General features: G+C 49.8%; 70 non-coding genes across 70 annotated transcripts; all 70 read left to right on the top strand.

Annotated features, from left to right (window-relative positions):
• Positions 1–29: 29 nt before the first annotated feature.
• On the top strand, positions 30–148 carry LOC149766940 (5S ribosomal RNA). Its single transcript, XR_016411606.1, has one exon. It is a non-coding gene; the product is annotated as a 5S ribosomal RNA (ribosomal RNA).
• Positions 149–395: 247 nt separating this feature from the next.
• On the top strand, positions 396–514 carry LOC149766939 (5S ribosomal RNA). Its single transcript, XR_016404372.1, has one exon. It is a non-coding gene; the product is annotated as a 5S ribosomal RNA (ribosomal RNA).
• Positions 515–760: 246 nt separating this feature from the next.
• On the top strand, positions 761–879 carry LOC149766938 (5S ribosomal RNA). The gene has a single exon (XR_016411604.1). It is a non-coding gene; the product is annotated as a 5S ribosomal RNA (ribosomal RNA).
• A 247-nt stretch (positions 880–1,126) lies between these two features.
• On the top strand, positions 1,127–1,245 carry LOC149766937 (5S ribosomal RNA). The gene has a single exon (XR_016403056.1). It is a non-coding gene; the product is annotated as a 5S ribosomal RNA (ribosomal RNA).
• Positions 1,246–1,492: 247 nt separating this feature from the next.
• Positions 1,493–1,611, top strand: LOC149766936 (5S ribosomal RNA). Its single transcript, XR_016400549.1, has one exon. It is a non-coding gene; the product is annotated as a 5S ribosomal RNA (ribosomal RNA).
• Positions 1,612–1,857: 246 nt separating this feature from the next.
• LOC149766935 (5S ribosomal RNA) lies at positions 1,858–1,976 on the top strand. The gene has a single exon (XR_016405077.1). It is a non-coding gene; the product is annotated as a 5S ribosomal RNA (ribosomal RNA).
• Positions 1,977–2,222: 246 nt separating this feature from the next.
• Positions 2,223–2,341, top strand: LOC149766934 (5S ribosomal RNA). Its single transcript, XR_016400548.1, has one exon. It is a non-coding gene; the product is annotated as a 5S ribosomal RNA (ribosomal RNA).
• Positions 2,342–2,587: 246 nt separating this feature from the next.
• LOC149766933 (5S ribosomal RNA) lies at positions 2,588–2,706 on the top strand. The gene has a single exon (XR_016405076.1). It is a non-coding gene; the product is annotated as a 5S ribosomal RNA (ribosomal RNA).
• Positions 2,707–2,952: 246 nt separating this feature from the next.
• LOC149766932 (5S ribosomal RNA) lies at positions 2,953–3,071 on the top strand. The gene has a single exon (XR_016400547.1). It is a non-coding gene; the product is annotated as a 5S ribosomal RNA (ribosomal RNA).
• Positions 3,072–3,317: 246 nt separating this feature from the next.
• LOC149766931 (5S ribosomal RNA) lies at positions 3,318–3,436 on the top strand. The gene has a single exon (XR_016400546.1). It is a non-coding gene; the product is annotated as a 5S ribosomal RNA (ribosomal RNA).
• Positions 3,437–3,683: 247 nt separating this feature from the next.
• On the top strand, positions 3,684–3,802 carry LOC149766930 (5S ribosomal RNA). Its single transcript, XR_016402975.1, has one exon. It is a non-coding gene; the product is annotated as a 5S ribosomal RNA (ribosomal RNA).
• A 246-nt stretch (positions 3,803–4,048) lies between these two features.
• LOC149766929 (5S ribosomal RNA) lies at positions 4,049–4,167 on the top strand. Its single transcript, XR_016411603.1, has one exon. It is a non-coding gene; the product is annotated as a 5S ribosomal RNA (ribosomal RNA).
• Positions 4,168–4,414: 247 nt separating this feature from the next.
• On the top strand, positions 4,415–4,533 carry LOC149766928 (5S ribosomal RNA). Its single transcript, XR_016403055.1, has one exon. It is a non-coding gene; the product is annotated as a 5S ribosomal RNA (ribosomal RNA).
• A 247-nt stretch (positions 4,534–4,780) lies between these two features.
• LOC149766927 (5S ribosomal RNA) lies at positions 4,781–4,899 on the top strand. The gene has a single exon (XR_016400545.1). It is a non-coding gene; the product is annotated as a 5S ribosomal RNA (ribosomal RNA).
• Positions 4,900–5,145: 246 nt separating this feature from the next.
• LOC149766926 (5S ribosomal RNA) lies at positions 5,146–5,264 on the top strand. Its single transcript, XR_016405075.1, has one exon. It is a non-coding gene; the product is annotated as a 5S ribosomal RNA (ribosomal RNA).
• A 246-nt stretch (positions 5,265–5,510) lies between these two features.
• LOC149766925 (5S ribosomal RNA) lies at positions 5,511–5,629 on the top strand. Its single transcript, XR_016405074.1, has one exon. It is a non-coding gene; the product is annotated as a 5S ribosomal RNA (ribosomal RNA).
• A 246-nt stretch (positions 5,630–5,875) lies between these two features.
• Positions 5,876–5,994, top strand: LOC149766924 (5S ribosomal RNA). The gene has a single exon (XR_016404037.1). It is a non-coding gene; the product is annotated as a 5S ribosomal RNA (ribosomal RNA).
• A 247-nt stretch (positions 5,995–6,241) lies between these two features.
• On the top strand, positions 6,242–6,360 carry LOC149766923 (5S ribosomal RNA). The gene has a single exon (XR_016402974.1). It is a non-coding gene; the product is annotated as a 5S ribosomal RNA (ribosomal RNA).
• A 246-nt stretch (positions 6,361–6,606) lies between these two features.
• On the top strand, positions 6,607–6,725 carry LOC149766922 (5S ribosomal RNA). The gene has a single exon (XR_016411602.1). It is a non-coding gene; the product is annotated as a 5S ribosomal RNA (ribosomal RNA).
• Positions 6,726–6,972: 247 nt separating this feature from the next.
• Positions 6,973–7,091, top strand: LOC149766921 (5S ribosomal RNA). The gene has a single exon (XR_016404536.1). It is a non-coding gene; the product is annotated as a 5S ribosomal RNA (ribosomal RNA).
• Positions 7,092–7,338: 247 nt separating this feature from the next.
• On the top strand, positions 7,339–7,457 carry LOC149766920 (5S ribosomal RNA). Its single transcript, XR_016404374.1, has one exon. It is a non-coding gene; the product is annotated as a 5S ribosomal RNA (ribosomal RNA).
• Positions 7,458–7,703: 246 nt separating this feature from the next.
• On the top strand, positions 7,704–7,822 carry LOC149766919 (5S ribosomal RNA). Its single transcript, XR_016405073.1, has one exon. It is a non-coding gene; the product is annotated as a 5S ribosomal RNA (ribosomal RNA).
• A 247-nt stretch (positions 7,823–8,069) lies between these two features.
• Positions 8,070–8,187, top strand: LOC149766918 (5S ribosomal RNA). Its single transcript, XR_016406886.1, has one exon. It is a non-coding gene; the product is annotated as a 5S ribosomal RNA (ribosomal RNA).
• A 246-nt stretch (positions 8,188–8,433) lies between these two features.
• LOC149766917 (5S ribosomal RNA) lies at positions 8,434–8,552 on the top strand. Its single transcript, XR_016405868.1, has one exon. It is a non-coding gene; the product is annotated as a 5S ribosomal RNA (ribosomal RNA).
• A 247-nt stretch (positions 8,553–8,799) lies between these two features.
• Positions 8,800–8,918, top strand: LOC149766916 (5S ribosomal RNA). The gene has a single exon (XR_016403054.1). It is a non-coding gene; the product is annotated as a 5S ribosomal RNA (ribosomal RNA).
• Positions 8,919–9,165: 247 nt separating this feature from the next.
• Positions 9,166–9,284, top strand: LOC149766915 (5S ribosomal RNA). The gene has a single exon (XR_016400544.1). It is a non-coding gene; the product is annotated as a 5S ribosomal RNA (ribosomal RNA).
• A 245-nt stretch (positions 9,285–9,529) lies between these two features.
• Positions 9,530–9,648, top strand: LOC149766914 (5S ribosomal RNA). The gene has a single exon (XR_016400543.1). It is a non-coding gene; the product is annotated as a 5S ribosomal RNA (ribosomal RNA).
• A 247-nt stretch (positions 9,649–9,895) lies between these two features.
• Positions 9,896–10,014, top strand: LOC149766913 (5S ribosomal RNA). The gene has a single exon (XR_016402973.1). It is a non-coding gene; the product is annotated as a 5S ribosomal RNA (ribosomal RNA).
• Positions 10,015–10,260: 246 nt separating this feature from the next.
• On the top strand, positions 10,261–10,379 carry LOC149766912 (5S ribosomal RNA). The gene has a single exon (XR_016411601.1). It is a non-coding gene; the product is annotated as a 5S ribosomal RNA (ribosomal RNA).
• Positions 10,380–10,626: 247 nt separating this feature from the next.
• Positions 10,627–10,745, top strand: LOC149766911 (5S ribosomal RNA). Its single transcript, XR_016403053.1, has one exon. It is a non-coding gene; the product is annotated as a 5S ribosomal RNA (ribosomal RNA).
• A 247-nt stretch (positions 10,746–10,992) lies between these two features.
• LOC149766910 (5S ribosomal RNA) lies at positions 10,993–11,110 on the top strand. Its single transcript, XR_016406885.1, has one exon. It is a non-coding gene; the product is annotated as a 5S ribosomal RNA (ribosomal RNA).
• Positions 11,111–11,356: 246 nt separating this feature from the next.
• Positions 11,357–11,475, top strand: LOC149766909 (5S ribosomal RNA). The gene has a single exon (XR_016405867.1). It is a non-coding gene; the product is annotated as a 5S ribosomal RNA (ribosomal RNA).
• Positions 11,476–11,722: 247 nt separating this feature from the next.
• LOC149766908 (5S ribosomal RNA) lies at positions 11,723–11,841 on the top strand. The gene has a single exon (XR_016403051.1). It is a non-coding gene; the product is annotated as a 5S ribosomal RNA (ribosomal RNA).
• Positions 11,842–12,088: 247 nt separating this feature from the next.
• On the top strand, positions 12,089–12,207 carry LOC149766907 (5S ribosomal RNA). Its single transcript, XR_016400542.1, has one exon. It is a non-coding gene; the product is annotated as a 5S ribosomal RNA (ribosomal RNA).
• A 245-nt stretch (positions 12,208–12,452) lies between these two features.
• LOC149766906 (5S ribosomal RNA) lies at positions 12,453–12,571 on the top strand. The gene has a single exon (XR_016400541.1). It is a non-coding gene; the product is annotated as a 5S ribosomal RNA (ribosomal RNA).
• Positions 12,572–12,818: 247 nt separating this feature from the next.
• Positions 12,819–12,937, top strand: LOC149766905 (5S ribosomal RNA). The gene has a single exon (XR_016402972.1). It is a non-coding gene; the product is annotated as a 5S ribosomal RNA (ribosomal RNA).
• Positions 12,938–13,183: 246 nt separating this feature from the next.
• Positions 13,184–13,302, top strand: LOC149766904 (5S ribosomal RNA). The gene has a single exon (XR_016411600.1). It is a non-coding gene; the product is annotated as a 5S ribosomal RNA (ribosomal RNA).
• Positions 13,303–13,549: 247 nt separating this feature from the next.
• LOC149766903 (5S ribosomal RNA) lies at positions 13,550–13,668 on the top strand. The gene has a single exon (XR_016403050.1). It is a non-coding gene; the product is annotated as a 5S ribosomal RNA (ribosomal RNA).
• Positions 13,669–13,915: 247 nt separating this feature from the next.
• Positions 13,916–14,034, top strand: LOC149766902 (5S ribosomal RNA). Its single transcript, XR_016400540.1, has one exon. It is a non-coding gene; the product is annotated as a 5S ribosomal RNA (ribosomal RNA).
• Positions 14,035–14,280: 246 nt separating this feature from the next.
• LOC149766901 (5S ribosomal RNA) lies at positions 14,281–14,399 on the top strand. The gene has a single exon (XR_016400539.1). It is a non-coding gene; the product is annotated as a 5S ribosomal RNA (ribosomal RNA).
• A 247-nt stretch (positions 14,400–14,646) lies between these two features.
• LOC149766900 (5S ribosomal RNA) lies at positions 14,647–14,765 on the top strand. The gene has a single exon (XR_016406519.1). It is a non-coding gene; the product is annotated as a 5S ribosomal RNA (ribosomal RNA).
• Positions 14,766–15,011: 246 nt separating this feature from the next.
• LOC149766899 (5S ribosomal RNA) lies at positions 15,012–15,130 on the top strand. Its single transcript, XR_016411599.1, has one exon. It is a non-coding gene; the product is annotated as a 5S ribosomal RNA (ribosomal RNA).
• Positions 15,131–15,377: 247 nt separating this feature from the next.
• Positions 15,378–15,496, top strand: LOC149766898 (5S ribosomal RNA). Its single transcript, XR_016403049.1, has one exon. It is a non-coding gene; the product is annotated as a 5S ribosomal RNA (ribosomal RNA).
• A 247-nt stretch (positions 15,497–15,743) lies between these two features.
• LOC149766897 (5S ribosomal RNA) lies at positions 15,744–15,862 on the top strand. The gene has a single exon (XR_016400538.1). It is a non-coding gene; the product is annotated as a 5S ribosomal RNA (ribosomal RNA).
• A 246-nt stretch (positions 15,863–16,108) lies between these two features.
• LOC149766896 (5S ribosomal RNA) lies at positions 16,109–16,227 on the top strand. Its single transcript, XR_016400537.1, has one exon. It is a non-coding gene; the product is annotated as a 5S ribosomal RNA (ribosomal RNA).
• A 247-nt stretch (positions 16,228–16,474) lies between these two features.
• Positions 16,475–16,593, top strand: LOC149766895 (5S ribosomal RNA). Its single transcript, XR_016400808.1, has one exon. It is a non-coding gene; the product is annotated as a 5S ribosomal RNA (ribosomal RNA).
• A 247-nt stretch (positions 16,594–16,840) lies between these two features.
• LOC149766894 (5S ribosomal RNA) lies at positions 16,841–16,959 on the top strand. Its single transcript, XR_016411598.1, has one exon. It is a non-coding gene; the product is annotated as a 5S ribosomal RNA (ribosomal RNA).
• Positions 16,960–17,206: 247 nt separating this feature from the next.
• LOC149766893 (5S ribosomal RNA) lies at positions 17,207–17,325 on the top strand. The gene has a single exon (XR_016400536.1). It is a non-coding gene; the product is annotated as a 5S ribosomal RNA (ribosomal RNA).
• A 247-nt stretch (positions 17,326–17,572) lies between these two features.
• On the top strand, positions 17,573–17,691 carry LOC149766892 (5S ribosomal RNA). The gene has a single exon (XR_016402971.1). It is a non-coding gene; the product is annotated as a 5S ribosomal RNA (ribosomal RNA).
• A 246-nt stretch (positions 17,692–17,937) lies between these two features.
• Positions 17,938–18,056, top strand: LOC149766891 (5S ribosomal RNA). The gene has a single exon (XR_016411597.1). It is a non-coding gene; the product is annotated as a 5S ribosomal RNA (ribosomal RNA).
• A 247-nt stretch (positions 18,057–18,303) lies between these two features.
• On the top strand, positions 18,304–18,422 carry LOC149766890 (5S ribosomal RNA). The gene has a single exon (XR_016411596.1). It is a non-coding gene; the product is annotated as a 5S ribosomal RNA (ribosomal RNA).
• A 247-nt stretch (positions 18,423–18,669) lies between these two features.
• On the top strand, positions 18,670–18,788 carry LOC149766889 (5S ribosomal RNA). The gene has a single exon (XR_016400807.1). It is a non-coding gene; the product is annotated as a 5S ribosomal RNA (ribosomal RNA).
• Positions 18,789–19,035: 247 nt separating this feature from the next.
• LOC149766888 (5S ribosomal RNA) lies at positions 19,036–19,154 on the top strand. The gene has a single exon (XR_016401112.1). It is a non-coding gene; the product is annotated as a 5S ribosomal RNA (ribosomal RNA).
• A 246-nt stretch (positions 19,155–19,400) lies between these two features.
• LOC149766887 (5S ribosomal RNA) lies at positions 19,401–19,519 on the top strand. Its single transcript, XR_016411595.1, has one exon. It is a non-coding gene; the product is annotated as a 5S ribosomal RNA (ribosomal RNA).
• Positions 19,520–19,766: 247 nt separating this feature from the next.
• Positions 19,767–19,884, top strand: LOC149766886 (5S ribosomal RNA). Its single transcript, XR_016408575.1, has one exon. It is a non-coding gene; the product is annotated as a 5S ribosomal RNA (ribosomal RNA).
• Positions 19,885–20,131: 247 nt separating this feature from the next.
• LOC149766885 (5S ribosomal RNA) lies at positions 20,132–20,250 on the top strand. Its single transcript, XR_016400535.1, has one exon. It is a non-coding gene; the product is annotated as a 5S ribosomal RNA (ribosomal RNA).
• Positions 20,251–20,497: 247 nt separating this feature from the next.
• Positions 20,498–20,616, top strand: LOC149766884 (5S ribosomal RNA). The gene has a single exon (XR_016400534.1). It is a non-coding gene; the product is annotated as a 5S ribosomal RNA (ribosomal RNA).
• A 247-nt stretch (positions 20,617–20,863) lies between these two features.
• LOC149766883 (5S ribosomal RNA) lies at positions 20,864–20,982 on the top strand. The gene has a single exon (XR_016401111.1). It is a non-coding gene; the product is annotated as a 5S ribosomal RNA (ribosomal RNA).
• Positions 20,983–21,229: 247 nt separating this feature from the next.
• On the top strand, positions 21,230–21,348 carry LOC149766882 (5S ribosomal RNA). Its single transcript, XR_016400806.1, has one exon. It is a non-coding gene; the product is annotated as a 5S ribosomal RNA (ribosomal RNA).
• A 247-nt stretch (positions 21,349–21,595) lies between these two features.
• On the top strand, positions 21,596–21,714 carry LOC149766881 (5S ribosomal RNA). Its single transcript, XR_016403328.1, has one exon. It is a non-coding gene; the product is annotated as a 5S ribosomal RNA (ribosomal RNA).
• Positions 21,715–21,960: 246 nt separating this feature from the next.
• Positions 21,961–22,079, top strand: LOC149766880 (5S ribosomal RNA). Its single transcript, XR_016411593.1, has one exon. It is a non-coding gene; the product is annotated as a 5S ribosomal RNA (ribosomal RNA).
• Positions 22,080–22,326: 247 nt separating this feature from the next.
• On the top strand, positions 22,327–22,444 carry LOC149766879 (5S ribosomal RNA). The gene has a single exon (XR_016408574.1). It is a non-coding gene; the product is annotated as a 5S ribosomal RNA (ribosomal RNA).
• Positions 22,445–22,691: 247 nt separating this feature from the next.
• LOC149766878 (5S ribosomal RNA) lies at positions 22,692–22,810 on the top strand. The gene has a single exon (XR_016400533.1). It is a non-coding gene; the product is annotated as a 5S ribosomal RNA (ribosomal RNA).
• Positions 22,811–23,057: 247 nt separating this feature from the next.
• On the top strand, positions 23,058–23,176 carry LOC149766877 (5S ribosomal RNA). Its single transcript, XR_016400532.1, has one exon. It is a non-coding gene; the product is annotated as a 5S ribosomal RNA (ribosomal RNA).
• A 247-nt stretch (positions 23,177–23,423) lies between these two features.
• LOC149766876 (5S ribosomal RNA) lies at positions 23,424–23,542 on the top strand. Its single transcript, XR_016401110.1, has one exon. It is a non-coding gene; the product is annotated as a 5S ribosomal RNA (ribosomal RNA).
• Positions 23,543–23,789: 247 nt separating this feature from the next.
• LOC149766875 (5S ribosomal RNA) lies at positions 23,790–23,908 on the top strand. The gene has a single exon (XR_016401930.1). It is a non-coding gene; the product is annotated as a 5S ribosomal RNA (ribosomal RNA).
• Positions 23,909–24,155: 247 nt separating this feature from the next.
• On the top strand, positions 24,156–24,274 carry LOC149766874 (5S ribosomal RNA). Its single transcript, XR_016411592.1, has one exon. It is a non-coding gene; the product is annotated as a 5S ribosomal RNA (ribosomal RNA).
• A 247-nt stretch (positions 24,275–24,521) lies between these two features.
• Positions 24,522–24,640, top strand: LOC149766873 (5S ribosomal RNA). Its single transcript, XR_016401945.1, has one exon. It is a non-coding gene; the product is annotated as a 5S ribosomal RNA (ribosomal RNA).
• Positions 24,641–24,886: 246 nt separating this feature from the next.
• LOC149766872 (5S ribosomal RNA) lies at positions 24,887–25,005 on the top strand. The gene has a single exon (XR_016405485.1). It is a non-coding gene; the product is annotated as a 5S ribosomal RNA (ribosomal RNA).
• A 247-nt stretch (positions 25,006–25,252) lies between these two features.
• Positions 25,253–25,371, top strand: LOC149766871 (5S ribosomal RNA). Its single transcript, XR_016401108.1, has one exon. It is a non-coding gene; the product is annotated as a 5S ribosomal RNA (ribosomal RNA).
• The last annotated feature ends 140 nt before the right edge of the window (positions 25,372–25,511 follow it).

The raw sequence follows: 25,511 nt of genomic DNA, 5'->3' as shown, positions 1-25,511 counted from the left end.
ACAAAAGGGAGTTTCGAAGGGCATGTCATGGGTGCGATCATACCAGCACTAATGCACCGGATCCCATCAGAACTCCGCAGTTAAGCGTGCTTGGGCGAGAGTAGTACTAGGATGGGTGACCCCCTGGGAAGTCCTCGTGTTGCACCCCTTTTATTTTTTGCCCGCTTTTTTATTTTTTGATAATATTTATTTTTAATTTTTTGGCTTTTGGCTTTTCCTCTTCGGATAATTTTTTTCCTCCGAAAATAAACTGAGTCCGGAGACTGGCGGTGCCATGCCGCATAGCGGGACCAGCGCGTTGAATCCTACGCCAGAACGGCCCCGGCGGCGCGAATGCCTCGGGCCGTCGAGGTCTGCTGCTTTGTCATAAAGGGGAGTTTCGAAGGGCATGTCATGGTTGCGATCATACCAGCACTAATGCACCGGATCCCATCAGAACTCCGCAGTTAAGCGTGTTTGGGCGAGAGTAGTACTAGGATGGGTGACCCCCTGGGAAGTCCTCGTGTTGCACCCCTTTTATTTTTTGCCCGCTTTTTTATTTTTTGATAATATTTATTTTTAATTTTTCGGCTTTTGGCTTTTTCTCTTCGGATAATTTTTTTTTCCGAAAATAAACTGATTCCGGAGACTCGCGGTGCCATGCCGCATAGCGGGACCAGCGTGTTGAATCCTACGCCAGAACGGCCTCGGCGGCGCGAATGTTTCGGGCCATCGAGGTCTGCTGCTTTGTCACAAAAGGGAGTTTCGAAGGGCATGTCATGGGTGCGATCATACCAGCACTAATGCACCGGATCCCATCAGAACTCCGCAGTTAAGCGTGCTTGGGCGAGAGTAGTACTAGGATGGGTGACCCCCTGGGAAGTCCTCGTGTTGCACCCCTTTTATTTTTTGCCCGCTTTTTTATTTTTTGATAATATTTATTTTTAATTTTTTGGCTTTTGGCTTTTCCTCTTCGGATAATTTTTTTCCTCCGAAAATAAACTGAGTCCGGAGACTGGCGGTGCCATGCCGCATAGCGGGACCAGCGCGTTGAATCCTACGCCAGAACGGCCCCGGCGGCGCGAATGTCTCGGGCCGTCGAGGTCTGCTGCTTTGTCATAAAAGGGAGTTTCGAAGAGCATGTCATGGGTGCGATCATACCAGCACTAATGCACCGGATCCCAACAGAACTCCGCAGTTAAGCGTGCTTGGGCGAGAGTAGTACTAGGATGGGTGACCCCCTGGGAAGTCCTCGTGTTGCACCCCTTTTATTTTTTGCCCGCCTTTTTATTTTTTGATAATATTTATTTTTAATTTTTCGGCTTTTGGCTTTTCCTCTCCGGATAATTTTTTTCCTCCGAAAATAAACTGAGTCCGGAGACTGGCGGTGCCATGCCGCATAGCGGGACCAGCGCGTTGAATCCTACGCCAGAACGGCCCCGGCGGCGCGAATGTCTCGGGTCGTCGAGGTCTGCTGCTTTGTCATAAAAGGGAGTTTCGATGGGCATGTCATGGGTGCGATCATACCAGCACTAAGGCACCGGATCCCATCAGAACTCCGCAGTTAAGCGTGCTTGGGCGAGAGTAGTACTAGGATGGGTGACCCCCTGGGAAGTCCTCGTGTTGCACCCCTTTTATTTTTTGCCCGCTTTTTTATTTTTTGATAATATTTATTTTTAATTTTTCGGCTTTTGGCTTTTCCTCTTCGGATAATTTTTTCTCCCGAAAATAAACTGAGTCCGGAGACTGGCGGTGCCATGCCGCATAGCGGGACCAGCGCGTTGAATCCTATGCCAGAACGGCCCCGGCGGCGTGAATGTCTCGGGCCGTCGAGGTCTGCTGCTTTGTCATAAAAGGGAGTTTCGATGGGCATGTCATGGGTGCGATCATACCAGCACTAAGGCACCGGATCCAATCAGAACTCCGCAGTTAAGCGTGCTTGGGCGAGAGTAGTACTAGGATGGGTGACCCCCTGGGAAGTCCTCGTGTTGCACCCCTTTTATTTTTTGCCCGCTTTTTTATTTTTTGATAATATTTATTTTTAATTTTTCGGCTTTTGGCTTTTCCTCTTCGGATAATTTTTTCTCCCGAAAATAAACTGAGTCCGGAGACTGGCGGTGCCATGCCGCATAGCGGGACCAGCGCGTTGAATCCTATGCCAGAACAGCCCCGGCGGCGTGAATGTCTCGGGCCGTCGAGGTCTGCTGCTTTGTCATAAAAGGGAGTTTCGATGGGCATGTCATGGGTGCGATCATACCAGCACTAAGGCACCGGATCCCATCAGAACTCCGCAGTTAAGCGTGCTTGGGCGAGAGTAGTACTAGGATGGGTGACCCCCTGGGAAGTCCTCGTGTTGCACCCCTTTTATTTTTTGCCCGCTTTTTTATTTTTTGATAATATTTATTTTTAATTTTTCGGCTTTTGGCTTTTCCTCTTCGGATAATTTTTTCTCCCGAAAATAAACTGAGTCCGGAGACTGGCGGTGCCATGCCGCATAGCGGGACCAGCGCGTTGAATCCTATGCCAGAACGGCCCCGGCGGCGTGAATGTCTCGGGCCGTCGAGGTCTGCTGCTTTGTCATAAAAGGGAGTTTCGATGGGCATGTCATGGGTGCGATCATACCAGCACTAAGGCACCGGATCCAATCAGAACTCCGCAGTTAAGCGTGCTTGGGCGAGAGTAGTACTAGGATGGGTGACCCCCTGGGAAGTCCTCGTGTTGCACCCCTTTTATTTTTTGCCCGCTTTTTTATTTTTTGATAATATTTATTTTTAATTTTTCGGCTTTTGGCTTTTCCTCTTCGGATAATTTTTTCTCCCGAAAATAAACTGAGTCCGGAGACTGGCGGTGCCATGCCGCATAGCGGGACCAGCGCGTTGAATCCTATGCCAGAACGGCCCCGGCGGCGTGAATGTCTCGGGCCGTCGAGGTCTGCTGCTTTGTCATAAAAGGGAGTTTCGATGGGCATGTCATGGGTGCGATCATACCAGCACTAAGGCACCGGATCCCATCAGAACTCCGCAGTTAAGCGTGCTTGGGCGAGAGTAGTACTAGGATGGGTGACCCCCTGGGAAGTCCTCGTGTTGCACCCCTTTTATTTTTTGCCCGCTTTTTTATTTTTTGATAATATTTATTTTTAATTTTTCGGCTTTTGGCTTTTCCTCTTCGGATAATTTTTTCTCCCGAAAATAAACTGAGTCCGGAGACTGGCGGTGCCATGCCGCATAGCGGGACCAGCGCGTTGAATCCTATGCCAGAACGGCCCCGGCGGCGTGAATGTCTCGGGCCGTCGAGGTCTGCTGCTTTGTCATAAAAGGGAGTTTCGATGGGCATGTCATGGGTGCGATCATACCAGCACTAAGGCACCGGATCCCATCAGAACTCCGCAGTTAAGCGTGCTTGGGCGAGAGTAGTACTAGGATGGGTGACCCCCTGGGAAGTCCTCGTGTTGCACCCCTTTTATTTTTTGCCCGCTTTTTTATTTTTTGATAATATTTATTTTTAATTTTTCGGCTTTTGGCTTTTCCTCTTCGGATAATTTTTTTCCCTCGAAAATAAACTGAGTCCGGAGACTGGCGGTGCCATGCCGCATAGCGGGACCAGCGCGTTGAATCCTACGCCAGAACGGCCCCGGCGGCGCGAATGTCTCGGGCCGTCGAAGTCTGCTGCTTTGTCATAAAAGGGAGTTTCGATGGGCATGTCATGGGTGCGATCATACCCGCACTAATGCACCGGATCCCATCAGAACTCCGCAGTTAAGCGTGTTTGGGCGAGAGTAGTACTAGGATGGGTGACCCCCTGGGAAGTCCTCGTGTTGCACCCCTTTTATTTTTTGCCCGCTTTTTTATTTTTTGATAATATTTATTTTTAATTTTTTGGCTTTTGGCTTTTTCTCTTCGGATAATTTTTTTTCCCGAAAATAAACTGATTCCGGAGACTCGCGGTGCCATGCCGCATAGCGGGACCAGCGTGTTGAATCCTACGCCAGAACGGCCTCGGCGGCGCGAATGTTTCGGGCCATCGAGGTCTGCTGCTTTGTCACAAAAGGGAGTTTCGAAAGGCATGTCATGGGTGCGATCATACCAGCACTAATGCACCGGATCCCATCAGAACTCCGCAGTTAAGCGTGCTTGGGCGAGAGTAGTACTAGGATGGGTGACCCCCTGGGAAGTCCTCGTGTTGCACCCCTTTTATTTTTTGCCCGCTTTTTTATTTTTTGATAATATTTATTTTTAATTTTTTGGCTTTTGGCTTTTCCTCTTCGGATAATTTTTTTCCTCCGAAAATAAACTGAGTCCGGAGACTGGCGGTGCCATGCCGCATAGCGGGACCAGCGCGTTGAATCCTACGCCAGAACGGCCCCGGCGGCGCGAATGTCTCGGGCCGTCGAGGTCTGCTGCTTTGTCATAAAAGGGAGTTTCGAAGAGCATGTCATGGGTGCGATCATACCAGCACTAATGCACCGGATCCCAACAGAACTCCGCAGTTAAGCGTGCTTGGGCGAGAGTAGTACTAGGATGGGTGACCCCCTGGGAAGTCCTCGTGTTGCACCCCTTTTATTTTTTGCCCGCCTTTTTATTTTTTGATAATATTTATTTTTAATTTTTCGGCTTTTGGCTTTTCCTCTCCGGATAATTTTTTTCCTCCGAAAATAAACTGAGTCCGGAGACTGGCGGTGCCATGCCGCATAGCGGGACCAGCGCGTTGAATCCTACGCCAGAACGGCCCCGGCGGCGCGAATGTCTCGGGTCGTCGAGGTCTGCTGCTTTGTCATAAAAGGGAGTTTCGATGGGCATGTCATGGGTGCGATCATACCAGCACTAAGGCACCGGATCCCATCAGAACTCCGCAGTTAAGCGTGCTTGGGCGAGAGTAGTACTAGGATGGGTGACCCCCTGGGAAGTCCTCGTGTTGCACCCCTTTTATTTTTTGCCCGCTTTTTTATTTTTTGATAATATTTATTTTTAATTTTTCGGCTTTTGGCTTTTCCTCTTCGGATAATTTTTTCTCCCGAAAATAAACTGAGTCCGGAGACTGGCGGTGCCATGCCGCATAGCGGGACCAGCGCGTTGAATCCTATGCCAGAACGGCCCCGGCGGCGTGAATGTCTCGGGCCGTCGAGGTCTGCTGCTTTGTCATAAAAGGGAGTTTCGATGGGCATGTCATGGGTGCGATCATACCAGCACTAAGGCACCGGATCCAATCAGAACTCCGCAGTTAAGCGTGCTTGGGCGAGAGTAGTACTAGGATGGGTGACCCCCTGGGAAGTCCTCGTGTTGCACCCCTTTTATTTTTTGCCCGCTTTTTTATTTTTTGATAATATTTATTTTTAATTTTTCGGCTTTTGGCTTTTCCTCTTCGGATAATTTTTTCTCCCGAAAATAAACTGAGTCCGGAGACTGGCGGTGCCATGCCGCATAGCGGGACCAGCGCGTTGAATCCTATGCCAGAACGGCCCCGGCGGCGTGAATGTCTCGGGCCGTCGAGGTCTGCTGCTTTGTCATAAAAGGGAGTTTCGATGGGCATGTCATGGGTGCGATCATACCAGCACTAAGGCACCGGATCCAATCAGAACTCCGCAGTTAAGCGTGCTTGGGCGAGAGTAGTACTAGGATGGGTGACCCCCTGGGAAGTCCTCGTGTTGCACCCCTTTTATTTTTTGCCCGCTTTTTTATTTTTTGATAATATTTATTTTTAATTTTTCGGCTTTTGGCTTTTCCTCTTCGGATAATTTTTTCTCCCGAAAATAAACTGAGTCCGGAGACTGGCGGTGCCATGCCGCATAGCGGGACCAGCGCGTTGAATCCTATGCCAGAACGGCCCCGGCGGCGTGAATGTCTCGGGCCGTCGAGGTCTGCTGCTTTGTCATAAAAGGGAGTTTCGATGGGCATGTCATGGGTGCGATCATACCAGCACTAAGGCACCGGATCCCATCAGAACTCCGCAGTTAAGCGAGCTTGGGCGAGAGTAGTACTAGGATGGGTGACCCCCTGGGAAGTCCTCGTGTTGCACCCCTTTTATTTTTTGCCCGCTTTTTTATTTTTTGATAATATTTATTTTTAATTTTTCGGCTTTTGGCTTTTCCTCTTCGGATAATTTTTTTCCCCCGAAAATAAACTGAGTCCGGAGACTGGCGGTGCCATGCCGCATAGCGGGACCAGCGCGTTGAATCCTACGCCAGAACGGCCCCGGCGGCGCGAATGTCTCGGGCCGTCGAGGTCTGCTGCTTTGTCATAAAAGGGAGTTTCGATGGGCATGTCATGGGTGCGATCATACCCGCACTAATGCACCGGATCCCATCAGAACTCCGCAGTTAAGCGTGTTTGGGCGAGAGTAGTACTAGGATGGGTGACCCCCTGGGAAGTCCTCGTGTTGCACCCCTTTTATTTTTTGCCCGCTTTTTTATTTTTTGATAATATTTATTTTTAATTTTTCGGCTTTTGGCTTTTTCTCTTCGGATAATTTTTTTTCCCGAAAATAAACTGAATCCGGAGACTCGCGGTGCCATGCCGCATAGCGGGACCAGCGTGTTGAATCCTACGCCAGAACGGCCTCGGCGGCGCGAATGTTTCGGGCCATCGAGGTCTGCTGCTTTGTCACAAAAGGGAGTTTCGAAGGGCATGTCATGGGTGCGATCATACCAGCACTAATGCACCGGATCCCATCAGAACTCCGCAGTTAAGCGTGCTTGGGCGAGAGTAGTACTAGGATGGGTGACCCCCTGGGAAGTCCTCGTGTTGCACCCCTTTTATTTTTTGCCCGCTTTTTTATTTTTTGATAATATTTATTTTTAATTTTTTGGCTTTTGGCTTTTCCTCTTCGGATAATTTTTTTCCTCCGAAAATAAACTGAGTCCGGAGACTGGCGGTGCCATGCCGCATAGCGGGACCAGCGCATTGAATCCTACGCCAGAACGGCCCCGGCGGCGCGAATGTCTCGGGCCGTCGAGGTCTGCTGCTTTGTCATAAAAGGGAGTTTCGAAGAGCATGTCATGGGTGCGATCATACCAGCACTAATGCACCGGATCCCAACAGAACTCCGCAGTTAAGTGTGCTTGGGCGAGAGTAGTACTAGGATGGGTGACCCCCTGGGAAGTCCTCGTGTTGCACCCCTTTTATTTTTTGCCCGCCTTTTTATTTTTTGATAATATTTATTTTTAATTTTTCGGCTTTTGGCTTTTCCTCTCCGGATAATTTTTTTCCTCCGAAAATAAACTGAGTCCGGAGACTGGCGGTGCCATGCCGCATAGCGGGACCAGCGCGTTGAATCCTACGCCAGAACGGCCCCGGCGGCGCGAATGTCTCGGGTCGTCGAGGTCTGCTGCTTTGTCATAAAAGGGAGTTTCGATGGGCATGTCATGGGTGCGATCATACCAGCACTAAGGCACCGGATCCCATCAGAACTCCGCAGTTAAGCGTGCTTGGGCGAGAGTAGTACTAGGATGGGTGACCCCCTGGAAAGTCCTCGTGTTGCACCCCTTTTATTTTTTGCCCGCTTTTTTATTTTTTGATAATATTTATTTTTAATTTTTCAGCTTTTGGCTTTTCCTCTTCGGATAATTTTTTCTCCCGAAAATAAACTGAGTCCGGAGACTGGCGGTGCCATGCCGCATAGCGGGACCAGCGCGTTGAATCCTATGCCAGAACGGCCCCGGCGGCGTGAATGTCTCGGGCCGTCGAGGTCTGCTGCTTTGTCATAAAAGGGAGTTTCGATGGGCATGTCATGGGTGCGATCATACCAGCACTAAGGCACCGGATCCAATCAGAACTCCGCAGTTAAGCGTGCTTGGGCGAGAGTAGTACTAGGATGGGTGACCCCCTGGGAAGTCCTCGTGTTGCACCCCTTTTATTTTTTGCCCGCTTTTTTATTTTTTGATAATATTTATTTTTAATTTTTCGGCTTTTGGCTTTTCCTCTTCGGATAATTTTTTTCCCCCGAAAATAAACTGAGTCCGGAGACTGGCGGTGCCATGCCGCATAGCGGGACCAGCGCGTTGAATCCTACGCCAGAACGGCCCCGGCGGCGCGAATGTCTCGGGCCGTCGAGGTCTGCTGCTTTGTCATAAAAGGGAGTTTCGATGGGCATGTCATGGGTGCGATCATACCCGCACTAATGCACCGGATCCCATCAGAACTCCGCAGTTAAGCGTGTTTGGGCGAGAGTAGTACTAGGATGGGTGACCCCTGGGAAGTCCTCGTGTTGCACCCCTTTTATTTTTTGCCCGCTTTTTTATTTTTTGATAATATTTATTTTTAATTTTTCGGCTTTTGGCTTTTTCTCTTCGGATAATTTTTTTTCCCGAAAATAAACTGATTCCGGAGACTCGCGGTGCCATGCCGCATAGCGGGCCCAGCGTGTTGAATCCTACGCCAGAACGGCCTCGGCGGCGCGAATGTTTCGGGCCATCGAGGTCTGCTGCTTTGTCATAAAAGGGAGTTTCGAAGGGCATGTCATGGGTGCGATCATACCAGCACTAATGCACCGGATCCAATCAGAACTCCGCCGTTAAGCGTGCTTGGGCGAGAGTAGTACTAGGATGGGTGACCCCCTGGGAAGTCCTCGTGTTGCACCCCTTTTATTTTTTGCCCGCTTTTTTATTTTTTGATAATATTTATTTTTAATTTTTTGGCTTTTGGCTTTTCCTCTTCGGATAATTTTTTTCCTCCGAAAATAAACTGAGTCCGGAGACTGGCGGTGCCATGCCGCATAGCGGGACCAGCGCGTTGAATCCTACGCCAGAACGGCCCCGGCGGCGCGAATGTCTCGGGCCGTCGAGGTCTGCTGCTTTGTCATAAAAGGGAGTTTCGAAGAGCATGTCATGGGTGCGATCATACCAGCACTAATGCACCGGATCCCAACAGAACTCCGCAGTTAAGCGTGCTTGGGCGAGAGTAGTACTAGGATGGGTGACCCCCTGGGAAGTCCTCGTGTTGCACCCCTTTTATTTTTTGCCCGCTTTTTTATTTTTTGATAATATTTATTTTTAATTTTTCGGCTTTTGGCTTTTCCTCTCCGGATAATTTTTTTCCTCCGAAAATAAACTGAGTCCGGAGACTGGCGGTGCCATGCCGCATAGCGGGACCAGCGCGTTGAATCCTACGCCAGAACGGCCCCGGCGGCGCGAATGTCTCGGGTCGTCGAGGTCTGCTGCTTTGTCATAAAAGGGAGTTTCGATGGGCATGTCATGGGTGCGATCATACCAGCACTAAGGCACCGGATCCCATCAGAACTCCGCAGTTAAGCGTGCTTGGGCGAGAGTAGTACTAGGATGGGTGACCCCCTGGGAAGTCCTCGTGTTGCACCCCTTTTATTTTTTGCCCGCTTTTTTATTTTTTGATAATATTTATTTTTAATTTTTCGGCTTTTGGCTTTTCCTCTTCGGATAATTTTTTCTCCCGAAAATAAACTGAGTCCGGAGACTGGCGGTGCCATGCCGCATAGCGGGACCAGCGCGTTGAATCCTATGCCAGAAGGCCCCGGCGGCGTGAATGTCTCGGGCCGTCGAGGTCTGCTGCTTTGTCATAAAAGGGAGTTTCGATGGGCATGTCATGGGTGCGATCATACCAGCACTAAGGCACCGGATCCCATCAGAACTCCGCAGTTAAGCGTGCTTGGGCGAGAGTAGTACTAGGATGGGTGACCCCCTGGGAAGTCCTCGTGTTGCACCCCTTTTATTTTTTGCCCGCTTTTTTATTTTTTGATAATATTTATTTTTAATTTTTCGGCTTTTGGCTTTTTCTCTTCGGATAATTTTTTTCCCCCGAAAATAAACTGAGTCCGGAGACTGGGGGTGCCATGCCGCATAGCGGGACCAGCGCGTTGAATCCTACGCCAGAACGGCCCCGGCGGCGCGAATGTCTCGGGCCGTCGAGGTCTGCTGCTTTGTCATAAAAGGGAGTTTCGATGGGCATGTCATGGGTGCGATCATACCCGCACTAATGCACCGGATCCCATCAGAACTCCGCAGTTAAGCGTGTTTGGGCGAGAGTAGTACTAGGATGGGTGACCCCCTGGGAAGTCCTCGTGTTGCACCCCTTTTATTTTTTGCCCGCTTTTTTATTTTTTGATAATATTTATTTTTAATTTTTCGGCTTTTGGCTTTTTCTCTTCGGATAATTTTTTTTTCCGAAAATAAACTGATTCCGGAGACTCGCGGTGCCATGCCGCATAGCGGGACCAGCGTGTTGAATCCTACGCCGGAACGGCCTCGGCGGCGCGAATGTTTCGGGCCATCGAGGTCTGCTGCTTTGTCATAAAAGGGAGTTTCGAAGGGCATGTCATGGGTGCGATCATACCAGCACTAATGCACCGGATCCCATCAGAACTCCGCAGTTAAGCGTGCTTGGGCGAGAGTAGTACTAGGATGGGTGACCCCCTGGGAAGTCCTCGTGTTGCACCCCTTTTATTTTTTGCCCGCTTTTTTATTTTTTGATAATATTTATTTTTAATTTTTTGGCTTTTGGCTTTTCCTCTTCGGATAATTTTTTTCCTCCGAAAATAAACTGAGTCCGGAGACTGGCGGTGCCATGCCGCATAGCGGGACCAGCGCATTGAATCCTACGCCAGAACGGCCCCGGCGGCGCGAATGTCTCGGGCCGTCGAGGTCTGCTGCTTTGTCATAAAAGGGAGTTTCGAAGAGCATGTCATGGGTGCGATCATACCAGCACTAATGCACCGGATCCCAACAGAACTCCGCAGTTAAGCGTGCTTGGGCGAGAGTAGTACTAGGATGGGTGACCCCCTGGGAAGTCCTCGTGTTGCACCCCTTTTATTTTTTGCCCGCTTTTTTATTTTTTGATAATATTTATTTTTAATTTTTCGGCTTTTGGCTTTTCCTCTCCGGATAATTTTTTTCCTCCGAAAATAAACTGAGTCCGGAGACTGGCGGTGCCATGCCGCATAGCGGGACCAGCGCGTTGAATCCTACGCCAGAACGGCCCCGGCGGCGCGAATGTCTCGGGCCGTCGAGGTCTGCTGCTTTGTCATAAAAGGGAGTTTCGATGGGCATGTCATGGGTGCGATCATACCCGCACTAATGCACCGGATCCCATCAGAACTCCGCAGTTAAGCGTGTTTGGGCGAGAGTAGTACTAGGATGGGTGACCCCTGGGAAGTCCTCGTGTTGCACCCCTTTTATTTTTTGCCCGCTTTTTTATTTTTTGATAATATTTATTTTTAATTTTTCGGCTTTTGGCTTTTTCTCTTCGGATAATTTTTTTTCCCGAAAATAAACTGATTCCGGAGACTCGCGGTGCCATGCCGCATAGCGGGCCCAGCGTGTTGAATCCTACGCCAGAACGGCCTCGGCGGCGCGAATGTTTCGGGCCATCGAGGTCTGCTGCTTTGTCATAAAAGGGAGTTTCGAAGGGCATGTCATGGGTGCGATCATACCAGCACTAATGCACCGGATCCAATCAGAACTCCGCCGTTAAGCGTGCTTGGGCGAGAGTAGTACTAGGATGGGTGACCCCCTGGGAAGTCCTCGTGTTGCACCCCTTTTATTTTTTGCCCGCTTTTTTATTTTTTGATAATATTTATTTTTAATTTTTTGGCTTTTGGCTTTTCCTCTTCGGATAATTTTTTTCCTCCGAAAATAAACTGAGTCCGGAGACTGGCGGTGCCATGCCGCATAGCGGGACCAGCGCGTTGAATCCTACGCCAGAACGGCCCCGGCGGCGCGAATGTCTCGGGCCGTCGAGGTCTGCTGCTTTGTCATAAAAGGGAGTTTCGAAGAGCATGTCATGGGTGCGATCATACCAGCACTAATGCACCGGATCCCAACAGAACTCCGCAGTTAAGCGTGCTTGGGCGAGAGTAGTACTAGGATGGGTGACCCCCTGGGAAGTCCTCGTGTTGCACCCCTTTTATTTTTTGCCCGCTTTTTTATTTTTTGATAATATTTATTTTTAATTTTTCGGCTTTTGGCTTTTCCTCTCCGGATAATTTTTTTCCTCCGAAAATAAACTGAGTCCGGAGACTGGCGGTGCCATGCCGCATAGCGGGACCAGCGCGTTGAATCCTACGCCAGAACGGCCCCGGCGGCGCGAATGTCTCGGGTCGTCGAGGTCTGCTGCTTTGTCATAAAAGGGAGTTTCGATGGGCATGTCATGGGTGCGATCATACCAGCACTAAGGCACCGGATCCCATCAGAACTCCGCAGTTAAGCGTGCTTGGGCGAGAGTAGTACTAGGATGGGTGACCCCCTGGGAAGTCCTCGTGTTGCACCCCTTTTATTTTTTGCCCGCTTTTTTATTTTTTGATAATATTTATTTTTAATTTTTCGGCTTTTGGCTTTTCCTCTTCGGATAATTTTTTCTCCCGAAAATAAACTGAGTCCGGAGACTGGCGGTGCCATGCCGCATAGCGGGACCAGCGCGTTGAATCCTATGCCAGAAGGCCCCGGCGGCGTGAATGTCTCGGGCCGTCGAGGTCTGCTGCTTTGTCATAAAAGGGAGTTTCGATGGGCATGTCATGGGTGCGATCATACCAGCACTAAGGCACCGGATCCCATCAGAACTCCGCAGTTAAGCGTGCTTGGGCGAGAGTAGTACTAGGATGGGTGACCCCCTGGGAAGTCCTCGTGTTGCACCCCTTTTATTTTTTGCCCGCTTTTTTATTTTTTGATAATATTTATTTTTAATTTTTCGGCTTTTGGCTTTTTCTCTTCGGATAATTTTTTTCCCCCGAAAATAAACTGAGTCCGGAGACTGGGGGTGCCATGCCGCATAGCGGGACCAGCGCGTTGAATCCTACGCCAGAACGGCCCCGGCGGCGCGAATGTCTCGGGCCGTCGAGGTCTGCTGCTTTGTCATAAAAGGGAGTTTCGATGGGCATGTCATGGGTGCGATCATACCCGCACTAATGCACCGGATCCCATCAGAACTCCGCAGTTAAGCGTGTTTGGGCGAGAGTAGTACTAGGATGGGTGACCCCCTGGGAAGTCCTCGTGTTGCACCCCTTTTATTTTTTGCCCGCTTTTTTATTTTTTGATAATATTTATTTTTAATTTTTCGGCTTTTGGCTTTTTCTCTTCGGATAATTTTTTTTTCCGAAAATAAACTGATTCCGGAGACTCGCGGTGCCATGCCGCATAGCGGGACCAGCGTGTTGAATCCTACGCCGGAACGGCCTCGGCGGCGCGAATGTTTCGGGCCATCGAGGTCTGCTGCTTTGTCATAAAAGGGAGTTTCGAAGGGCATGTCATGGGTGCGATCATACCAGCACTAATGCACCGGATCCCATCAGAACTCCGCAGTTAAGCGTGCTTGGGCGAGAGTAGTACTAGGATGGGTGACCCCCTGGGAAGTCCTCGTGTTGCACCCCTTTTATTTTTTGCCCGCTTTTTTATTTTTTGATAATATTTATTTTTAATTTTTTGGCTTTTGGCTTTTCCTCTTCGGATAATTTTTTTCCTCCGAAAATAAACTGAGTCCGGAGACTGGCGGTGCCATGCCGCATAGCGGGACCAGCGCATTGAATCCTACGCCAGAACGGCCCCGGCGGCGCGAATGTCTCGGGCCGTCGAGGTCTGCTGCTTTGTCATAAAAGGGAGTTTCGAAGAGCATGTCATGGGTGCGATCATACCAGCACTAATGCACCGGATCCCAACAGAACTCCGCAGTTAAGCGTGCTTGGGCGAGAGTAGTACTAGGATGGGTGACCCCCTGGGAAGTCCTCGTGTTGCACCCCTTTTATTTTTTGCCCGCTTTTTTATTTTTTGATAATATTTATTTTTAATTTTTCGGCTTTTGGCTTTTCCTCTCCGGATAATTTTTTTCCTCCGAAAATAAACTGAGTCCGGAGACTGGCGGTGCCATGCCGCATAGCGGGACCAGCGCGTTGAATCCTACGCCAGAACGGCCCCGGCGGCGCGAATGTCTCGGGTCGTCGAGGTCTGCTGCTTTGTCATAAAAGGGAGTTTCGATGGGCATGTCATGGGTGCGATCATACCAGCACTAAGGCACCGGATCCCATCAGAACTCCGCAGTTAAGCGTGCTTGGGCGAGAGTAGTACTAGGATGGGTGACCCCCTGGGAAGTCCTCGTGTTGCACCCCTTTTATTTTTTGCCCGCTTTTTTATTTTTTGATAATATTTATTTTTAATTTTTCGGCTTTTGGCTTTTCCTCTTCGGATAATTTTTTCTCCCGAAAATAAACTGAGTCCGGAGACTGGCGGTGCCATGCCGCATAGCGGGACCAGCGCGTTGAATCCTATGCCAGAACGGCCCCGGCGGCGTGAATGTCTCGGGCCGTCGAGGTCTGCTGCTTTGTCATAAAAGGGAGTTTCGATGGGCATGTCATGGGTGCGATCATACCAGCACTAAGGCACCGGATCCCATCAGAACTCCGCAGTTAAGCGTGCTTGGGCGAGAGTAGTACTAGGATGGGTGACCCCCTGGGAAGTCCTCGTGTTGCACCCCTTTTATTTTTTGCCCGCTTTTTTATTTTTTGATAATATTTATTTTTAATTTTTCGGCTTTTGGCTTTTTCTCTTCGGATAATTTTTTTCCCCCGAAAATAAACTGAGTCCGGAGACTGGCGGTGCCATGCCGCATAGCGGGACCAGCGCGTTGAATCCTACGCCAGAACGGCCCCGGCGGCGCGAATGTCTCGGGCCGTCGAGGTCTGCTGCTTTGTCATAAAAGGGAGTTTCGATGGGCATGTCATGGGTGCGATCATACCCGCACTAATGCACCGGATCCCATCAGAACTCAGCAGTTAAGCGTGTTTGGGCGAGAGTAGTACTAGGATGGGTGACCCCCTGGGAAGTCCTCGTGTTGCACCCCTTTTATTTTTTGCCCGCTTTTTTATTTTTTGATAATATTTATTTTTAATTTTTCGGCTTTTGGCTTTTTCTCTTCGGATAATTTTTTTTCCCGAAAATAAACTGATTCCGGAGACTCGCGGTGCCATGCCGCATAGCGGGACCAGCGTGTTGAATCCTACGCCAGAACGGCCTCGGCGGCGCGAATGTTTCGGGCCATCGAGGTCTGCTGCTTTGTCATAAAAGGGAGTTTCGAAGGGCATGTCATGGGTGCGATCATACCAGCACTAATGCACCGGATCCCATCAGAACTCCGCAGTTAAGCGTGCTTGGGCGAGAGTAGTACTAGGATGGGTGACCCCCTGGGAAGTCCTCGTGTTGCACCCCTTTTATTTTTTGCCCGCTTTTTTATTTTTTGATAATATTTATTTTTAATTTTTTGGCTTTTGGCTTTTCCTCTTCGGATAATTTTTTTCCTCCGAAAATAAACTGAGTCCGGAGACTGGCGGTGCCATGCCGCATAGCGGGACCAGCGCGTTGAATCCTACGCCAGAACGGCCCCGGCGGCGCGAATGTCTCGGGCCGTCGAGGTCTGCGGCTTTGTCATAAAAGGGAGTTTCGAAGAGCATGTCATGGGTGCGATCATACCAGCACTAATGCACCGGATCCCAACAGAACTCCGCAGTTAAGCGTGCTTGGGCGAGAGTAGTACTAGGATGGGTGACCCCCTGGGAAGTCCTCGTGTTGCACCCCTTTTATTTTTTGCCCGCTTTTTTATTTTTTGATAATATTTATTTTTAATTTTTCGGCTTTTGGCTTTTCCTCTCCGGATAATTTTTTTCCTCCGAAAATAAACTGAGTCCGGAGACTGGCGGTGCCATGCCGCATAGCGGGACCAGCGCGTTGAATCGTACGCCAGAACGGCCCCGGCGGCGCGAATGTCTCGGGTCGTCGAGGTCTGCTGCTTTGTCATAAAAGGGAGTTTCGATGGGCATGTCATGGGTGCGATCATACCAGCACTAAGGCACCGGATCCCATCAGAACTCCGCAGTTAAGCGTGCTTGGGCGAGAGTAGTACTAGGATGGGTGACCCCCTGGGAAGTCCTCGTGTTGCACCCCTTTTATTTTTTGCCCGCTTTTTTATTTTTTGATAATATTTATTTTTAATTTTTCGGCTTTTGGCTTTTCCTCTTCGGATAATTTTTTCTCCCGAAAATAAACTGAGTCCGGAGACTGGCGGTGCCATGCCGCATAGCGGGACCAGCGCGTTGAATCCTATGCCAGGACGGCCCCGGCGGCGGGAATGTCTCGGGCCGTCGAGGTCTGCTGCTTTGTCATAAAAGAGAGTTTCGATGGGCATGTCATGGGTGCGATCATACCAGCACTAAGGCACCGGATCCCATCAGAACTCCGCAGTTAAGCGTGCTTGGGCGAGAGTAGTACTAGGATGGGTGACCCCCTGGGAAGTCCTCGTGTTGCACCCCTTTTATTTTTTGCCCGCTTTTTTATTTTTTGATAATATTTATTTTTAATTTTTCGGCTTTTGGCTTTTCCTCTTCGGATAATTTTTTTCCCCCGAAAATAAACTGAGTCCGGAGACTGGCGGTGCCATGCCGCATAGCGGGACCAGCGCGTTGAATCCTACGCCAGAACGGCTCCGGCGGCGCGAATGTCTCGGGCCGTCGAGGTCTGCTGCTTTGTCATAAAAGGGAGTTTCGATGGGCATGTCATGGGTGCGATCATACCCGCACTAATGCACCGGATCCCATCAGAACTCCGCAGTTAAGCGTGCTTGGGCGAGAGTAGTACTAGGATGGGTGACCCCCTGGGAAGTCCTCGTGTTGCACCCCTTTTATTTTTTGCCCGCTTTTTTATTTTTTGATAATATTTATTTTTAATTTTTTGGCTTTTGGCTTTTCCTCTTCGGATAATTTTTTTCCTCCGAAAATAAACTGAGTCCGGAGACTGGCGGTGCCATGCCGCATAGCGGGACCAGCGCGTTGAATCCTACGCCAGAACGGCCCCGGCGGCGCAAATGTCTCGGGCCGTCGAGGTCTGCTGCTTTGTCATAAAAGGGAGTTTCGAAGAGCATGTCATGGGTGCGATCATACCAGCACTAATGCACCGGATCCCATCAGAACTCCGCAGTTAAGCGTGCTTGGGCGAGAGTAGTACTAGGATGGGTGACCCCCTGGGAAGTCCTCGTGTTGCACCCCTTTTATTTTTTGCCCGCTTTTTTATTTTTTGATAATATTTATTTTTAATTTTTCGGCTTTTGGCTTTTCCTCTCCGGATAATTTTTTTCCTCCGAAAATAAACTGAGTCCGGAGACTGGCGGTGCCATGCCGCATAGCGGGACCAGCGCGTTGAATCCTACGCCAGAACGGCCCCGGCGGCGCGAATGTCTCGGGTCGTCGAGGTCTGCTGCTTTGTCATAAAAGGGAGTTTCGATGGGCATGTCATGGGTGCGATCATACCAGCACTAAGGCACCGGATCCCATCAGAACTCCGCAGTTAAGCGTGCTTGGGCGAGAGTAGTACTAGGATGGGTGACCCCCTGGGAAGTCCTCGTGTTGCACCCCTTTTATTTTTTGCCCGCTTTTTTATTTTTTGATAATATTTATTTTTAATTTTTCGGCTTTTGGCTTTTCCTCTTCGGATAATTTTTTTCCCCCGAAAATAAACTGAGTCCGGAGACTGGCGGTGCCATGCCGCATAGCGGGACCAGCGCGTTGAATCCTACGCCAGAACGGCCCCGGCGGCACGAATGTCTCGGGCCGTCGAGGTCTGCTGCTTTGTCATAAAAGGGAGTTTCGATGGGCATGTCATGGGTGCGATCATACCCGCACTAATGCACCGGATCCCATCAGAACTCCGCAGTTAAGCGTGTTTGGGCGAGAGTAGTACTAGGATGGGTGACCCCCTGGGAAGTCCTCGTGTTGCACCCCTTTTATTTTTTGCCCGCTTTTTTATTTTTTGATAATATTTATTTTTAATTTTTCGGCTTTTGGCTTTTTCTCTTCGGATAATTTTTTTTCCCGAAAATAAACTGATTCCGGAGACTCGCGGTGCCATGCCGCATAGCGGGACCAGCGTGTTGAATCCTACGCCAGAACGGCCTCGGCGGCGCGAATGTTTCGGGCCATCGAGGTCTGCTGCTTTGTCATAAAAGGGAGTTTCGAAGGGCATGTCATGGGTGCGATCATACCAGCACTAATGCACCGGATCCCATCAGAACTCCGCAGTTAAGCGTGCTTGGGCGAGAGTAGTACTAGGATGGGTGACCCCCTGGGAAGTCCTCGTGTTGCACCCCTTTTATTTTTTGCCCGCTTTTTTATTTTTTGATAATATTTATTTTTAATTTTTTGGCTTTTGGCTTTTCCTCTTCGGATAATTTTTTTCCTCCGAAAATAAACTGAGTCCGGAGACTGGCGGTGCCATGCCGCATAGCGGGACCAGCGCGTTGAATCCTACGCCAGAACGGCCCCGGCGGCGCGAATGTCTCGGGCCGTCGAGGTCTGCTGCTTTGTCATAAAAGGGAGTTTCGATGGGCATGTCATGGGTGCGATCATACCAGCACTAATGCACCGGATCCCATCAGAACTCCGCAGTTAAGCGTGCTTGGGCGAGAGTAGTACTAGGATGGGTGACCCCCTGGGAAGTCCTCGTGTTGCACCCCTTTTATTTTTTGCCCGCTTTTTTATTTTTTGATAATATTTATTTTTAATTTTTCGGCTTTTGGCTTTTCCTCTTCGGATAATTTTTTTCCCCCGAAAATAAACTGAGTCCGGAGACTGGCGGTGCCATGCCGCATAGCGGGACCAGTGCGTTGAATCCTACGCCAGAACGGCCCCGGCGGCGCGAATGTCTCGGGCCGTCGAGGTCTGCTGCTTTGTCATAAAAGGGAGTTTCGATGGGCATGTCATGGGTGCGATCATACCCGCACTAATGCACCGGATCCCATCAGAACTCCGCAGTTAAGCGTGCTTGGGCGAGAGTAGTACTAGGATGGGTGACCCCCTGGGAAGTCCTCGTGTTGCACCCCTTTTATTTTTTGCCCGCTTTTTTATTTTTTGATAATATTTTTTTTTAATTTTTCGGCTTTTGGCTTTTCCTCTTCGGATAATTTTTTTCCCCCGAAAATAAACTGAGTCCGGAGACTGGCGGTGCCATGCCGCATAGCGGGACCAGCGCGTTGAATCCTACGCCAGAACGGCCCCGGCGGCTCGAATGTCTCGGGCCGTCGAGGTCTGCTGCTTTGTCATAAAAGGGAGTTTCGATGGGCAAGTCATGGGTGCGATCATACCAGCACTAATGCACCGGATCCCATCAGAACTCCGCAGTTAAGCGTGTTTGGGCGAGAGTAGTACTAGGATGGGTGACCCCCTGGGAAGTCCTCGTGTTGCACCCCTTTTATTTTTTGCCCGCTTTTTTATTTTTTGATAATATTTATTTTTAATTTTTCGGCTTTTGGCTTTTTCTCTTCGGATAATTTTTTTTCCCGAAAATAAACTGAGTCCAGAGACTCGCGGTGCCATGCCGCATAGCGGGACCAGCGTGTTGAATCCTACGCCAGAACGGCCTCGGCGGCGCGAATGTTTCGGGCCATCGAGGTCTGCTGCTTTGTCATAAAAGGGAGTTTCGAAGGGCATGTCATGGGTGCGATCATACCAGCACTAATGCACCGGATCCCATCAGAACTCCGCAGTTAAGCGTGCTTGGGCGAGAGTAGTACTAGGATGGGTGACCCCCTGGGAAGTCCTCGTGTTGCACCCCTTTTATTTTTTGCCCGCTTTTTTATTTTTTGATAATATTTATTTTTAATTTTTTGGCTTTTGGCTTTTCCTCTTCGGATAATTTTTTTCCTCCGAAAATAAACTGAGTCCGGAGACTGGCGGTGCCATGCCGCATAGCGGGACCAGCGCGTTGAATCCTACGCCAGAACGGCCCCGGCGGCGCGAATGTCTCGGGCCGTCGAGGTCTGCTGCTTTGTCATAAAAGGGAGTTTCGATGGGTATGTCATGGGTGCGATCATACCAGCACTAATGCACCGGATCCCATCAGAACTCCGCAGTTAAGCGTGCTTGGGCAAGATTAGTACTAGGATGGGTGACCCCCGGGAAGTCCTCTTGTTGCACCCCTTTTATTTTTTGCCCGCTTTTTTATTTTTTGATAATATTTATTTTTAATTTTTCGGCTTTTGGTTTTTCCTCTTCGGATAATTTTTTTCCCCCGAAAATAAACTGAGTCCGGAGACTGGCGGTGCCATGCCGCATAGCGGGACCAGCGCGTTGAATCCTACGCCAGAACGGCCCCGGCGGCGCGAATGTCTCGGGTCGTCGAGGTCTGCTGCTTTGTCATAAAAGGGAGTTTCGATGGGCATGTCATGGGTGCGATCATACCAGCACTAAGGCACCGGATCCCATCAGAACTCCGCAGTTAAGCGTGCTTGGGCGAGAGTAGTACTAGGATGGGTGACCCCCTGGGAAGTCCTCGTGTTGCACCCCTTTTATTTTTTGCCCGCTTTTTTATTTTTTGATAATATTTATTTTTAATTTTTCGGCTTTTGGCTTTTCCTCTCCGGATAATTTTTTTTCTCCGAAAATAAACTGAGTCCGGAGACTGGCGGTGCCATGCCGCATAGCGGGACCAGCGCGTTGAATCCTGCGCCAGAACGGCCCCGGCGGCGCGAATGTCTCGGGTCGTCGAGGTCTGCTGCTTTGTCATAAAAGGGAGTTTCGATGGGCATGTCATGGGTGCGATCATACCAGCACTAAGGCACCGGATCCCATCAGAACTCCGCAGTTAAGCGTGCTTGGGCGAGAGTAGTACTAGGATGGGTGACCCCCTGGGAAGTCCTCGTGTTGCACCCCTTTTATTTTTTGCCCGCTTTTTTATTTTTTGATAATATTTATTTTTAATTTTTCGGCTTTTGGCTTTTCCTCTTCGGATAATTTTTTTCCCCCGAAAATAAACTGAGTCCGGAGACTGGCGGTGCCATGCCGCATAGCGGGACCAGCGCGTTGAATCCTACGCCAGAACGGCCCCGGCGGCGCGAATGTCTCGGGCCGTCGAGGTCTGCTGCTTTGTCATAAAAGGGAGTTTCGATGGGCAAGTCATGGGTGCGATCATACCAGCACTAATGCACCGGATCCCATCAGAACTCCGCAGTTAAGCGTGTTTGGGCGAGAGTAGTACTAGGATGGGTGACCCCCTGGGAAGTCCTCGTGTTGCACCCCTTTTATTTTTTGCCCGCTTTTTTATTTTTTGATAATATTTATTTTTAATTTTTCGGCTTTTGGCTTTTCCTCTTCGGATAATTTTTTTCCCCCGAAAATAAACTGAGTCCGGAGACTGGCGGTGCCATGCCGCATAGCGGGACCAGCGCGTTGAATCCTACGCCAGAACGGCCCCGGCGGCGCGAATGTCTCGGGCCGTCGAGGTCTGCTGCTTTGTCATAAAAGGGAGTTTCGATGGGCATGTCATGGGTGCGATCATACCCGCACTAATGCACCGGATCCCATCAGAACTCCGCAGTTAAGCGTGCTTGGGCGAGAGTAGTACTAGGATGGGTGACCCCCTGGGAAGTCCTCGTGTTGCACCCCTTTTATTTTTTGCCCGCTTTTTTATTTTTTGATAATATTTATTTTTAATTTTTTGGCCTTTGGCTTTTCCTCTTCGGATAATTTTTTTCCTCCGAAAATAAACTGAGTCCGGAGACTGGCGGTGCCATGCCGCATAGCGGGACCAGCGCGTTGAATCCTACGCCAGAACGGCCCCGGCGGCGCGAATGTCTCGGGCCGTCGAGGTCTGCTGCTTTGTCATAAAAGGGAGTTTCGAAGAGCATGTCATGGGTGCGATCATACCAGCACTAATGCACCGGATCCCATCAGAACTCCGCAGTTAAGCGTGTTTGGGCGAGAGTAGTACTAGGATGGGTGACCCCCTGGGAAGTCCTCGTGTTGCGCCCCTTTTATTTTTTGCCCGCTTTTTTATTTTTTGATAATATTTATTTTTAATTTTTCGGCTTTTGGCTTTTTCTCTTCGGATAATTTTTTTTCCCGAAAATAAACTGAGTCCAGAGACTCGCGGTGCCATGCCGCATAGCGGGACCAGCGTGTTGAATCCTACGCCAGAACGGCCTCGGCGGCGCGAATGTTTCGGGCCATCGAGGTCTGCTGCTTTGTCATAAAAGGGAGTTTCGAAGGGCATGTCATGGGTGCGATCATACCAGCACTAATGCACCGGATCCCATCAGAACTCCGCAGTTAAGCGTGCTTGGGCGAGAGTAGTACTAGGATGGGTGACCCCCTGGGAAGTCCTCGTGTTGCACCCCTTTTATTTTTTGCCCGCTTTTTTATTTTTTGATAATATTTATTTTTAATTTTTTGGCTTTTGGCTTTTCCTCTTCGGATAATTTTTTTCCTCCGAAAATAAACTGAGTCCGGAGACTGGCGGTGCCATGCCGCATAGCGGGACCAGCGCGTTGAATCCTACGCCAGAACGGCCCCGGCGGCGCGAATGTCTCGGGCCGTCGAGGTCTGCTGCTTTGTCATAAAAGGGAGTTTCGATGGGTATGTCATGGGTGCGATCATACCAGCACTAATGCACCGGATCCCATCAGAACTCCGCAGTTAAGCGTGCTTGGGCAAGATTAGTACTAGGATGGGTGACCCCCGGGAAGTCCTCTTGTTGCACCCCTTTTATTTTTTGCCCGCTTTTTTATTTTTTGATAATATTTATTTTTAATTTTTCGGCTTTTGGTTTTTCCTCTTCGGATAATTTTTTTCCCCCGAAAATAAACTGAGTCCGGAGACTGGCGGTGCCATGCCGCATAGCGGGACCAGCGCGTTGAATCCTACGCCAGAACGGCCCCGGCGGCGCGAATGTCTCGGGTCGTCGAGGTCTGCTGCTTTGTCATAAAAGGGAGTTTCGATGGGCATGTCATGGGTGCGATCATACCAGCACTAAGGCACCGGATCCCATCAGAACTCCGCAGTTAAGCGTGCTTGGGCGAGAGTAGTACTAGGATGGGTGACCCCCTGGGAAGTCCTCGTGTTGCACCCCTTTTATTTTTTGCCCGCTTTTTTATTTTTTGATAATATTTATTTTTAATTTTTCGGCTTTTGGCTTTTCCTCTCCGGATAATTTTTTTTCTCCGAAAATAAACTGAGTCCGGAGACTGGCGGTGCCATGCCGCATAGCGGGACCAGCGCGTTGAATCCTACGCCAGAACGGCCCCGGCGGCGCGAATGTCTCGGGTCGTCGAGGTCTGCTGCTTTGTCATAAAAGGGAGTTTCGATGGGCATGTCATGGGTGCGATCATACCAGCACTAAGGCACCGGATCCCATCAGAACTCCGCAGTTAAGCGTGCTTGGGCGAGAGTAGTACTAGGATGGGTGACCCCCTGGGAAGTCCTCGTGTTGCACCCCTTTTATTTTTTGCCCGCTTTTTTATTTTTTGATAATATTTATTTTTAATTTTTCGGCTTTTGGCTTTTCCTCTTCGGATAATTTTTTTCCCCCGAAAATAAACTGAGTCCGGAGACTGGCGGTGCCATGCCGCATAGCGGGACCAGCGCGTTGAATCCTACGCCAGAACGGCCCCGGCGGCGCGAATGTCTCGGGCCGTCGAGGTCTGCTGCTTTGTCATAAAAGGGAGTTTCGATGGGCAAGTCATGGGTGCGATCATACCAGCACTAATGCACCGGATCCCATCAGAACTCCGCAGTTAAGCGTGTTTGGGCGAGAGTAGTACTAGGATGGGTGACCCCCTGGGAAGTCCTCGTGTTGCACCCCTTTTATTTTTTGCCCGCTTTTTTATTTTTTGATAATATTTATTTTTAATTTTTCGGCTTTTGGCTTTTCCTCTTCGGATAATTTTTTTCCCCCGAAAATAAACTGAGTCCGGAGACTGGCGGTGCCATGCCGCATAGCGGGACCAGCGCGTTGAATCCTACGCCAGAACGGCCCCGGCGGCGCGAATGTCTCGGGCCGTCGAGGTCTGCTGCTTTGTCATAAAAGGGAGTTTCGATGGGCATGTCATGGGTGCGATCATACCCGCACTAATGCACCGGATCCCATCAGAACTCCGCAGTTAAGCGTGCTTGGGCGAGAGTAGTACTAGAATGGGTGACCCCCTGGGAAGTCCTCGTGTTGCACCCCTTTTATTTTTTGCCCGCTTTTTTATTTTTTGATAATATTTATTTTTAATTTTTTGGCTTTTGGCTTTTCCTCTTCGGATAATTTTTTTCCTCCGAAAATAAACTGAGTCCGGAGACTGGCGGTGCCATGCCGCATAGCGGGACCAGCGCGTTGAATCCTACGCCAGAACGGCCCCGGCGGCGCGAATGTCTCGGGCCGTCGAGGTCTGCTGCTTTGTCATAAAAGGGAGTTTCGAAGAGCATGTCATGGGTGCGATCATACCAGCACTAATGCACCGGATCCCATCAGAACTCCGCAGTTAAGCGTGCTTGGGCGAGAGTAGTACTAGGATGGGTGACCCCCTGGGAAGTCCTCGTGTTGCACCCCTTTTATTTTTTGCCCGCTTTTTTATTTTTTGATAATATTTATTTTTAATTTTTCGGCTTTTGGCTTTTCCTCTCCGGATAATTTTTTTCCTCCGAAAATAAACTGAGTCCGGAGACTGGCGGTGCCATGCCGCATAGCGGGACCAGCGCGTTGAATCCTACGCCAGAACGGCCCCGGCGGCGCGAATGTCTCGGGTCGTCGAGGTCTGCTGCTTTGTCATAAAAGGGAGTTTCGATGGGCATGTCATGGGTGCGATCATACCCGCACTAAGGCACCGGATCCCATCAGAACTCCGCAGTTAAGCGTGCTTGGGCGAGAGTAGTACTAGGATGGGTGACCCCCTGGGAAGTCCTCGTGTTGCACCCCTTTTATTTTTTGCCCGCTTTTTTATTTTTTGATAATATTTATTTTTAATTTTTCGGCTTTTGGCTTTTCCTCTTCGGATAATTTTTTTCCCCGAAAATAAACTGAGTCCGGAGACTGGCGGTGCCATGCCGCATAGCGGGACCAGCGCGTTGAATCCTACGCCAGAACGGCCCCGGCGGCGCGAATGTCTCGGGCCGTCGAGGTCTGCTGCTTTGTCATAAAAGGGAGTTTCGATGGGCATGTCATGGGTACGATCATACCCGCACTAATGCACCGGATCCCATCAGAACTCCGCAGTTAAGCGTGCTTGGGCGAGAGTAGTACTAGGATGGGTGACCCCCTGGGAAGTCCTCGTGTTGCACCCTTTTTATTTTTTGCCCGCTTTTTTATTTTTTGATAATATTTATTTTTAATTTTTCGGCTTTTGGCTTTTCCTCTTCGGATAATTTTTTTCCCCCGAAAATAAACTGAGTCCGGAGACTGGCGGTGCCATGCCGCATAGCGGGACCAGCGCGTTGAATCCTACGCCAGAACGGCCCCGGCGGCTCGAATGTCTCGGGCCGTCGAGGTCTGCTGCTTTGTCATAAAAGGGAGTTTCGATGGGCAAGTCATGGGTGCGATCATACCAGCACTAATGCACCGGATCCCATCAGAACTCCGCAGTTAAGCGTGTTTGGGCGAGAGTAGTACTAGGATGGGTGACCCCCTGGGAAGTCCTCGTGTTGCACCCCTTTTATTTTTTGCCCGCTTTTTTATTTTTTGATAATATTTATTTTTAATTTTTCGGCTTTTGGCTTTTTCTCTTCGGATAATTTTTTTTCCCGAAAATAAACTGAGTCCGGAGACTCGCGGTGCCATGCCGCATAGCGGG

The sequence above is a fragment of the Phoenix dactylifera genome, chromosome 4, assembly GCF_051530095.1.
Source record: "Phoenix dactylifera cultivar Ajwa chromosome 4, Ajwa_hap1_PhDact_Kaust_v1.1, whole genome shotgun sequence".
Lineage (NCBI taxonomy): Eukaryota > Viridiplantae > Streptophyta > Magnoliopsida > Arecales > Arecaceae > Phoenix > Phoenix dactylifera.
Note: the sequence above shows the minus strand (reverse complement) of the source record. Positions and strands in the feature narration are given on the sequence as shown.